Below are 10,479 nucleotides of genomic sequence, written 5' to 3' on the forward strand. Positions count from 1 at the left end.
GGGGTATAGACACACAGGGACATAACGGGGGAAACTAGGGAAGTGACACCCAACGGAGGGGACACTGAGGGAGGGGACACTGAGGGAAGTGACACCCAACGGAGGGGACACTGAGGGAGGTGACACCCAACGGAGGGGCACAGGCCTTTGATCCCAGCACTCAGGAAGCAGAGACAGGCAGATCTCAGTGAGTTCGAGGTTAGCCTGGTCTAGTAGCGAGTTCTGGGGCAGTCAGCCAGGGCTCCACAGAGACTGCCTTAGTCAGGGTGTTACACTGTGAAGAGACTCCACCATCAAGGTAACTCTTAGAAAGGACAGTATTTCATTGGGGCTGGCTAACAGGTTCAGAGATTCCATCCACTATTGTCACATCCACTATTGTCACACCGGGAAGCAGCACCTAGACAGGCGTGGCGCTGGAGGAGGGGCCGAGGGTTCTACAGAGTTTCCCAAAAGCAACCAGGAGAAGACTGTCTTCTGGCAGCTAGGAGGCAGGGTCTCAAAGCCCACCCCCACAGTGACACACCCACTCCAACGAGGCCACACCTCCAACAGCACCACTCCTCTATGGGCCAGGCACATTTAAAAACAACAGTAGGGGCTGGAGATGCAGCTCAGTGGATGGTGTGCTGGCCTATCGTACACGAACCCCTGGCCTCAATCCCCAAACCTGTGCAAACCGGGCATGGTGGTGCACGCCTTCGCCCTGGCACTGCAGAAATGGAGGCAGGAGATTAGAAGACTTAGACTGTTTTCAGTTACATATTGAGTTCAAGGCCAGCCTGGACTTCATCAGACCCACTCCCACCTGACCCACAACCCATCAATGAGTCTGTAGTAAGAAATACATTTTCTCACCAGGCCTGGGGCTGCACAAAGCACAGACACTGACTGCTTCTGGCATGAGTGCCGGGAGTGTAAATGTCAGTCCTCACACTCGTTACCTCCTGAGCCATCTCCGAGCCTCGGGTAATGTATTCTATCTGTAACGGTGTCAGCTTTAATGAGGTAGATGGCAACTTAGAGGTGTGCACCAGCACCGCCTGGCTTTGTGGAATTGTTGTTTGTTTGTTTCTTGGGACAAGGTTTCTCTGTGTCGCCCTGGCTCTCCTGGAACTCATTCTGTAGACCAGGCTGGCCTTGACCCGAGATTTCCCCTGCCTCTGCCTTCTGAGTGCTGGAATTAAAGGTGTGCACTATTTATTTATTTTAAAGACAAAGTCTCACTATGTGCAACTGGCTGGCCTCCAATGCTTGGCTCAGTCTCCTGAGTCCTGAGATTGCAACCACGCATTACCATGCACTGCACCGTTACGCTAATTTTACAGCAGCGTTTCCTCTCTCTCTCTCTCTCTCTCTCTCTCTCTCTCTCTTCCTTTCCTTTTTTAAACTTCAGGACAGCACTGCTCTACTGGAGGTCATACTACCTCCCAGAACCCCAAAGATAAAACTGGCACTCAAAACCCCAGAGGTCACTAGGGCCACCAAAATACCAGCGGAGACCTGAGTTGTTGCAGGCCACCAGAACCACAAGGCACTCTGGCCTGACGATCAGAAAGGAAACAGTAACCTAAGGGGGAAAATGTCCATCCAACAAAGAGAAATTCAGAAACTGGCACCTAAACCTATAACTACCCCAAACCCAGATGCTTAGAGGCCAGCATAAGAACACAGACCACGAGAGTCAGAGCCACATGGCACCAGCAGAGCCCAGCTATCCTGCTACAGCAGGCCCTGGATATCCTAACACAGACAAAGCACAAGAAGGCAAACTTAAATACGATCTTATGAAGGTGACAGAGGCCCTTAAAGAGAAAATGGAATAAATCCCCTAAAGGGATCCAGGAAAACCCAAACAAACAGGAGAAGGAAATAAAACTTTCCTGAAAATGGAAATAAAGAAATACAAACTGGGAATCCTGGAGATGGAAAACCTAGGTAAGTGAACAGGAACTATAGCATCACCAACAGAATACAGGGTGTGGAAGAGAGCATCCCAGACATATAGGATACAATAGAAGAAATTGATACATGGGTCAAAGAAAATGTCATATCAAAAAAAAAAATTCCTGACACAAAACATCCAGGAAATCTGAGACATTATGAAAAGACCAAATCTAAGGATAAGAACAGAAAATAAAGAACAACAAAACCATAGGGAAAATATCCTAACCTAAAGAAAAAGATGCCCATAAAAGCACAAGAAACTTACAGAATACTAAATACATTGGACCAGAAAAGAAAGTCCCCCATTACATAATAGTCAAAACACTATACATACAGGACTAAAAAAGAACATTAAAAGCTGCAGGGGGTGGGGCTGGTGAGATGGCTCAGCGGTTAAGAACACCGACTGCTCTCCCGAAGGTCCTGAGTTCAAATCCCAGCAACCACATGGTGGCTCACAACCATCCGTAATGAGATCTGATGCCCTCTTCTGGTGTGTCTGAAGATAGCTACGGTGTACTTACATATAATAAATAAATAAATCTTTTCAAAAAAGCTGCAGGGGATAAATGCAAAGTAGCATATAAAGGTAGACTCTAAAAGCCAGAAGGGCCTTGAAGACCCTAAGAGACTATAGATGCCAGGCCATACTACTACACACAGCAAAACTTTCAATCACTATAGATGGAGAAAACAAGATATTCCACAACCAAGTCAAACATAAACACTATCCACAAATCTACGCCTTCAGAAGATACTAGGAAGAAAATCCAACCCAAAAAGGTTAATGACACCCAAGAAACACAGGAAATAATTTCTCAGCAGCAAAACCAAAGAAAGGAAACACACACACATACACACACACCCCCCACCACCACCCCCACCACCCCCACCACCACCACCACCACCACCACCACCACCACCAATAATAATAAAAGTAACAATCAGCTGGGCAGTGGTGGTGCACGCCTGTAATCCCAGCACTCTGGGAGGCAGAGAAAGGTGGATTTCTGAGTTCGAGGCCAGCCTGGTCTACAGAGTGAGTTCCAGGACAGCCAGGGCTATACAGAGAAACCCTGTCTCGGAAAAAAAAACAAATCCAAAAAAAAACCCAAAACAAACATACAAACACAAACAAACTAAGAGAAGAGAACGTGGGAAAGACCCCAGAACACATTGGCAATGAAGACAACTTCCTGACAAGGACACCAATGGCTACTAGTGTAGATCAACAATTGACAAATGGGACCTCATGAAAAGCTTCTGTAAGGCAAAGGACACTGTCAACAGGACAAATCGGTAGCCTGCAGATTGGGAAAAGTTCTCACCAACTCCACATGTGATAGAGGGCTAATATCCAAAATATATAAAGAACTCAATAAATTAGACACCAACAAACCAAATAGCCAATCAAAGATCGGGGTCTAGATCTAAGTAAGCAGAGAATTCTCAACAGAGGAATCCCAAATGACTGCGAAGCACTTAAAGAAATGGTCAATATCCGTAGCCATCAGGGAAATGCAAATCAAAACGACCCTGAGATTACATTTTACACCCTTCAAAACAGCTACAATCAAAAACTCAAGAGCTAGCACATGCTGGTAAGGATGTGTAGCAAGGGGAACACTCCTCTGTTGCTGGTGGGAGTGAAAACTTGTACAACACGTTAGAAATCAATATGGTGGTTTCTTGGAAAATTTGCAATCTATCTGTGATGGTTTGTATATGCTTGGCCTAGGAAATGGCACTATTAGGAGGTGTAGCCTTGTTGAAGTAGGTGTGTCACTGTGGGCATGGACTTTAAGACCCTCATCCTAGCTGCCTGGAAGGCAGTATTCTGCGAGCAGTCTTCAGATGAAAGTGTAGAACTCTCAGCTCCTCCTGCACCATGCCTGCCTGTATGCTGCCATGTTCCTGCCTTGATGATAATGGACTGAACCTCTGAACCTGTAAGCCAGCCCCAATTAAATGCTGTCCTTTATAAGAGTTGCCTTGGTCACAGTGTCTGTTCACAGCAGTAAAACTGAAACTAAGTCACAATCTACCTCAAGACCCAGCTATACCATTCCTGGGCACACACCCAAGGGATGTTACATCCTGGTCAAGGATGGATCTTGAACATGTGGATGAACTAGAAAAAAAATTGTCCTTAGATGAGGTAACCCAGAAAAGACAGACACTGTGTACTTACTTATGCATGGGCTTTAGTAAAGGATAACTACACTACAATCCACAGACCCAGGGAAGCTAAGGAACAAGGAGGACGCAGGGGGAGGCGCAATACAGGGCGAGACTGGAGGTGGGAGGGGACAGCGGCAAGGACACGGCAGGGAAAGATGCAGGGAGAGAGTAATGGAAGAGAGATCTGGAATCAGAGCATCTCAGGAACAAGCTGGAAACCTAGTGTAATGGAAACTCCCAGCAATCTAGGAGGTTGGCCCTTGCTAAGACTCCTAGCAAGGAGGAACCTGAACCGGCCTTCCAGTAGAGGGATTAGGATACCAACCCAACCACAAAACCTTTGCCTACAATTTGTCTTGCCCACAAGATATGCTGGGGTAAAGGTGGTCCAGAAATGATGGGAGTGGTCAAGCCATGACTGGCTCAGCTTGAGACCCCACACCATGAGAGGGAGCCCGCCCCCGCTACCTGGAGGGTCACCACCGGGAGGCTGGCGAGCCCAGAGACCTGGGATAGAACCAAACACTCCTGGTAGCAATACATACATATTAAAGCCATCTGAAATAAATCCTAGTGATAGTCTGCTCTGCTCATAGATGGGTGTTTGGCCGCATTGTCATCAGAGACACTTTATCCAGCAACTCACAGAATGAGATGAAGAGACCGAAACATTAGTCAGGACTTGGGGAGTCCTGCAGAAAGGGGGCGGGAAGATTGCAGGAGTCAGAGGGGTTAAGGACGCCACAAGAAAACCCACAGAATCGACTACCCTGGGTCCAGAGGGGCTCGCGGAGGCTGAGCCAGCGTGGACGGACCGCTCTGCGCATGTGTTTCGGTGATATAGCTGGGTCTTCTTGTGGGACTCCCGACAGTGGAAGCAGGGACTGTCTCTGACTCTTTTCTGCCTTTGGGACCCTTTCCTCATACTGAGTTGCCTTGTCTAGACCTCAATACCAGGGGAGGTGCATAGTCTTACTGCAATTTGATATGCTGTGTTTGGCTGGTGACCAAGGGCAGGCTTGCCCTTATTGGAAAAGAAAGAGGAGTGGACGGAAGGGGCGTGGCTGGGGAAGGGAAGAAGGGGGAACTGCAGTCGAGATGTAATAAATGAGAGAATAAAAAGAAAGAAAAAGTTCGGGCCAGCTGGACATGATCTCAAGACGAAATGGAACTTGGGTGAGGGAGGGCACAGAAAATGATCAGTCTAAGAGAGACAATAAAGAGTGGAGGTTGGGTGGGCGTGTAAAAAGGGAAGGGGGTCTAGACTGGAGAGAGATTTAGGGACATCGTGGGGGTTCTGGAAGGAGCCCTCAGCTCAGTAGAGGAAACCTGTCGTAGGCTGAGGTGAGTGACCTCCTGGGGACAGACTGGGGACGAGGCTGCTTAATTGGGCAAGCGGTCACTGCACACCACTCCAGGAACGCAGATTTCCAAGCTGTGTGGCCGACCCCGAGTCAGTTTTACTCACTCACTGGGCCGCTTTTCTTCTGGGAAGAAATGAGCATGGGAATCGCCCACTCCCGGGGCTGATACAAAACTTAACTCTGGAGAAGCTTGAAGTGCCTCCCTGATGGTTCAGCCTGAGACCAACTGGGGCCCTCCTCAGCCGGACACCCCGCAAGGCTTCCGTTTCCCGCGTCTGTAAGGACGGGCAGTTGGACTTACCCGGCGGTACCAGGTTCGAGTCCTGCCAGCCCCTCCACTAGGACCCTTCAGCGGACTCTCCCCACTGGACTGGCCCTGGATCGGGGCTGGGCCACCGTTTGGCCCGCTTTGGACTCGAGGTCTGCGCCCCTTACGTATGTGCCCCTCCCTCCTGAGCTGGCCAATCCGCTCGCTCATCGGCTGCGTCCTGTAAGGAGCAGGGCTGATAAGGGCGGGTCAGCCACGAGGATCTGATTGGTCCGTAGAAGCCTAAGGGGGTGGAGAGATAGCGAATAGAACCAATGAGGAGCCGAGGAGGGCGTGAGTGGCGGCCTCTGCGGAGCGCTCAGATTCTAACTGGGAAAGAGGGTAGAGGTTGCCAGGCTGCACCTTGCGCCGTCGCTGTGCAGCACGCCCTGCCCCAGCTAGTGGAAGAAATGGAATTACAACCTGGCCCTCCTCTCTGAGCTAAAGGTAGCAGCACCTGCACCATAGTGTGCTACACAGTGAAAGCCTGCCCCCCGCCCCCCCTCCCAAAAGATTGATTTGCAAGATTCAGCAAGATCTGGACCTGATTTCTTAGAGTTTAATCTCCAGAACCTTTATTTTGGAAGAAGAGAACTGAGTCCTGCAACTTGTCTTCTGACCTCTGCAGGCCTGCTGTGGCACAGGCGCGCGTAGGCGAAGACGAAATCACACTCACACACACCACAGAATAAATAGATGGAAAAATTAAGTAAGTAACAACTCAGGGAAAGCCAGACAAACACCTCTTCCTTGTCCCCTGCTCGCACCGCTGCGTGAACCTCTGAATTCCACGGATGGCCTCCACACAGACGCCGGGCTTCCTGTTTCCAGGAGTCATTTGGGCCTCGATTTCACCCCTCCGGAAGAAGCTCTGGAGTAGGGTGTGAGCCTGGAGGTGGGGCACCCCTCTCAGAGACAGGATCCCCGTCTCCTTCCAGCCAATGCAACCCCTCCCAAGTCTCCATTTAAAAGCCCTCAACATTGATCGCTGTGGTTGACTCTGCGCCTAGCCTGGCCTTGCTAAAGAGGCTTTTGTTCCCTTAATTGGCTACCTCCAGGCACCTTTCTCTGCCTCCGCATCCACACATTTCCATTTTATATTCCAGGTACTTGGTCACGGAGGAGATTCTCAAAGAGCCTCCTCTCCTCCCGTCTGCACTTTGTCTTTCTGTATCCGTCCTTAACCACCAAGCCACAGGCCCCAGAGTCTACCCACCTACCCCATAAGTTAGGCGCGGTGTTAGGGCTCACCCGCACTCCCACAGTGACCTCTCTTCTGGAACGTCAGCCCTCCAGTCCCTTGCACACTTGAGGGGTGTGTTCTGATCTGTACTTGAACTTCAGAACATTCAGCCGTGCATCCTAGAGCCCGTGCAGTCCCTCGGGGTCTCTCGACTGGGCCCTGAGGTCTGTATGCAGTGAGACTTCGGTTCACATTCCATGGGGCTGCAGCCCACCGACACCTGGTCCCCCAGATGGAGGCCCAACTACTGGAGGTTCTTATAGAGCCAGATTTTCCGGGTTCCAGCATTACTAGCATGCACTTATTGTATACCTACTATATACCAGACCCCAAAACCCAACACAGAGCCCTTTCACTAGGGCCACATGTCAGATATCCTGCATACCAGATATTTACATTACAATTCATAACAGGAGAAAATTACATTGATGAAGTAGCAATGAAAATAATTTTCTGGTTGGGGGTCACCACAACATGGTGAACTGTGTTAAAGGGTCACAGCATTAAGAAGGTTGAAGATTGGGGCTGGAGAGATGGCTCAGTGGTTGAGAGCACTGGCTGCTCTTCCAGAGGTCCTGAGTTCAAATCCCAGCAGCCACATGGTGGCTCACAACCATCTGTAATGCAATCTGATGCCCTCTGCTGGAATGTATGAAAACAGATCATTCATGATCATTCATATGATATATATATATATATATATATTAAAAGGCTGAGGACCACTGGTCTATGGGCTAGCAGGAGGTTAAAAAGGGGCCTGAATATCTGGATGTGGTGATGCATATCTTTTTTTAAGTTATTTTTAAGTCAATTTATTTATTCACTTTACATCCCAATATCAGGCCCCTCCTCCCAGTACCCCCTCATGCAAGTCTCCCCCAATCCACCTTCCCCTTCTCTTTTGGAGAATCCCCTTCTCGGAGTCATCCCTGCACATCAAGTTGCTGGGGAACTAGGTACATCCTCTCCCAGGACAGGACATCCAGTCCTGGCTACACTATCCTCATCTCCTACTGCCAAAGAGGGAAACCCGTTTCCCCGAACAGCCCAGAGCTAAACTCTTAACTTCCAGAGACTCAGCAACCTCTTAGGATGTTCCTCTCAATCTAGTCCCCAGGGACGCAAGGGTGCCTTTTGCAGGTTCTTGATCTCAACAATAGAAAAAAGATAAAAAAATAAAGAGTCCGAGAAGCACTTAAGAACTATAGTGGAGATCCGAGCAGCCACTGAGAAGAGATGAAAAAGGAGAAATGCTCTCTGGGTTACACATCAGGAAATCTAAGCAGCAAAAGTCTGCCACTACATAGCGTTGAGAGAGCTCTTGGGGCATAAAGTATATTATTATCAAGAGGATTGTTCTATGTTGTTTTGTTTGAAACAGGATGTCATGGATCCCAGGGTGGCCTCCAATTCACTAAGGATTTGAGGATAATCTTGATCCTTCTGCTTCTGCTCCTGACTCCCAAGTTCCGGGATTACAGGCGTATGCTACCAGGGAACCTAAGGTCCTGTGCATGCTACATAAAAAAGTTAAAAACAGTTAAAGGGGGAGCACTAGATGGCTCTGCAGATAAAAGTGATTGCCACAAACCTTGACGACCTGAGTTCAATCCCCATGGCCTACATGAAGGCAGAAAAGAAAGCAGCAACTTCATGAAGCTGTCCTCTGATCGCCACACACACATACAGTTGGGCACACGCACCCACACACAGTAATAACAACTAATATTTTAAAGAACCTATAATTATAAGCATACCCATGTTAGGCTCTGACTCTGTTCCCCAGGGTCCCAGGCCTCCCACATATAAGCCTTTAGGCACAGGTAGTAAAAAGTGCTTACGCATGGGCTCTGCCTCAGCCTAAATTATCAAAGTCAGAAGTGCTATCCACGGCTTGGCAGTGGTGGCGCACGCCTTTTATCCCAGCACTTGGGAGGCAGAGGCAGGTGGATTTCTGAGTTCCAGGCCAACCTGGTCTACAGAGTGAGTTCCAGGACAGCCAGGGCTACACAGAGAAACCCTGTCTCGAAAAACCAAACAGCAGCAGCAGGAGGAGGAGGAGAAGGAGGAGGAGGAGGAGGAGGAGGAGGAGGAGGAGGAGGAGGAGGAGGAGGAGGAGGAGGAGGAGGAGAAGGAGAAGGAGAAGGAGAAGGAGAAGGAGAAGGAGAAGGAGAAGGAGAAGGAGAAGGAGAAGGAGAAGGAGAAGGAGAAGGAGAAGGAGAAGGAGAAGGAGAAGGAGAAGGAGAAGGAGAAGGAGAAGGAGAAGGAGAAGAAGAAGAAGAAGAAGAAGAAGAAGAAGAAGAAGAAGAAGAAGAAGAAGAAGAAGAAGACCTGGGAACTTGTTAGGAACATGAATTCTCAGACCTAACCCCAGGTCTGCAGAACCAGAAGTTGTGGTGCCAGCTAGGACCCTAGGTCTTCTAATGTGTGCCCAGGTCTGGTCAGTGCAGAAGAGGCTGTAGCTTGAGTTCTTTTCTGAGACTGAACTTGAGTAAGCTGAGATTCTTGCCATTGCAACAGAAAAGAATTTCAGGAGAAACAAAGTCAGATTTTATTGGGAAGAGGTGTTTAAGCATGGATGTTAATAGAAAGGAAAGTTTTGGAAAAGGATAGTTCTCGTCCACATATTGGTGTGCGCTTCTCAGAGAACCCAGCATGAGTGCCTGCCTGCCTGCCTTCTTTATTTTCCTTCTTTCTTTCTGTCTTTCTTCCTTCCTTTCTTTCTTTTTTCCTTCTTCCTTTTTTTCCTTCTCTTTTTGTTTCTTCCTTCCTTCCTTTCCTTCTTTCTCTCTTTCTTTCCTTGTATTTTATGTGACTGAGTCTCACAATTCTGGTGGCTTTTGAAGTTACATTGTTTAAAGGGATTTTGTTGTCAATTTGAAACAAGGCCTAATGTATTGGCCTCAAACTCAATATATAATTGAAGATGGTCTTGAACTCCTGATCCTCCTGCCTCCACTTCCCAAGTGCTGGGATTACGAAATATAACATCACATCGGCTTTTGCGGTGATAACTATGGAACACAGGCTTTTTTGGACGCTAGGCAAGCACTGAACCAACAGAGCTACTTCCTATAATGGTTAAAAGGGCTATTGACTTATTTGGGGTTTTTTTTCCTAGACAAGGTTTTTCTGTGTAGCCCTGGCTGTCCTTGAACTCACTCTGTAGACCAGGCCGGCCTCAAACTCAGAGATCACCCTGCTTCTGCCTCCCAAGTGCTGGGATTAAAGGCGTGAGCTACTACTGTCTGGCTCAAAGGACTTTTAAAATTACATTTATTGTTTGTGTATGAGTGTGTGTGTGTGTGTGTGTGCATGCACACTATAGGCATGCCACAGCCTGTATGTGAAATAAGAGGATGATATTGGGGGTTTGGTTCTGTCCTACCATGTGTACCCTGGGAATTGAATTTAGGTCATCAACCTTGGCAACAAAT

The 10,479-nt window shown here is 48.4% G+C and overlaps 1 protein-coding gene across 1 annotated transcript in view; it reads right to left on the reverse strand.

Moving 5' to 3' along the window:
• The window catches only part of LOC127674073 (isochorismatase domain-containing protein 2A), a 12,518-nt gene extending 6,577 nt beyond the window's left edge, over nt 1–5,941 (reverse strand). Inside the window, exon 1 of the mRNA XM_052169924.1 lies at nt 5,794–5,941. The gene's annotated coding sequence lies outside the window, so the exon portion shown is untranslated. The remainder of the gene's footprint in view (nt 1–5,793) is intronic.
• Nucleotides 5,942–10,479: the final 4,538 nt, after the last annotated feature.

Source organism: Apodemus sylvaticus, chromosome 1 (assembly GCF_947179515.1).
Source record: "Apodemus sylvaticus chromosome 1, mApoSyl1.1, whole genome shotgun sequence".
Lineage (NCBI taxonomy): Eukaryota > Metazoa > Chordata > Mammalia > Rodentia > Muridae > Apodemus > Apodemus sylvaticus.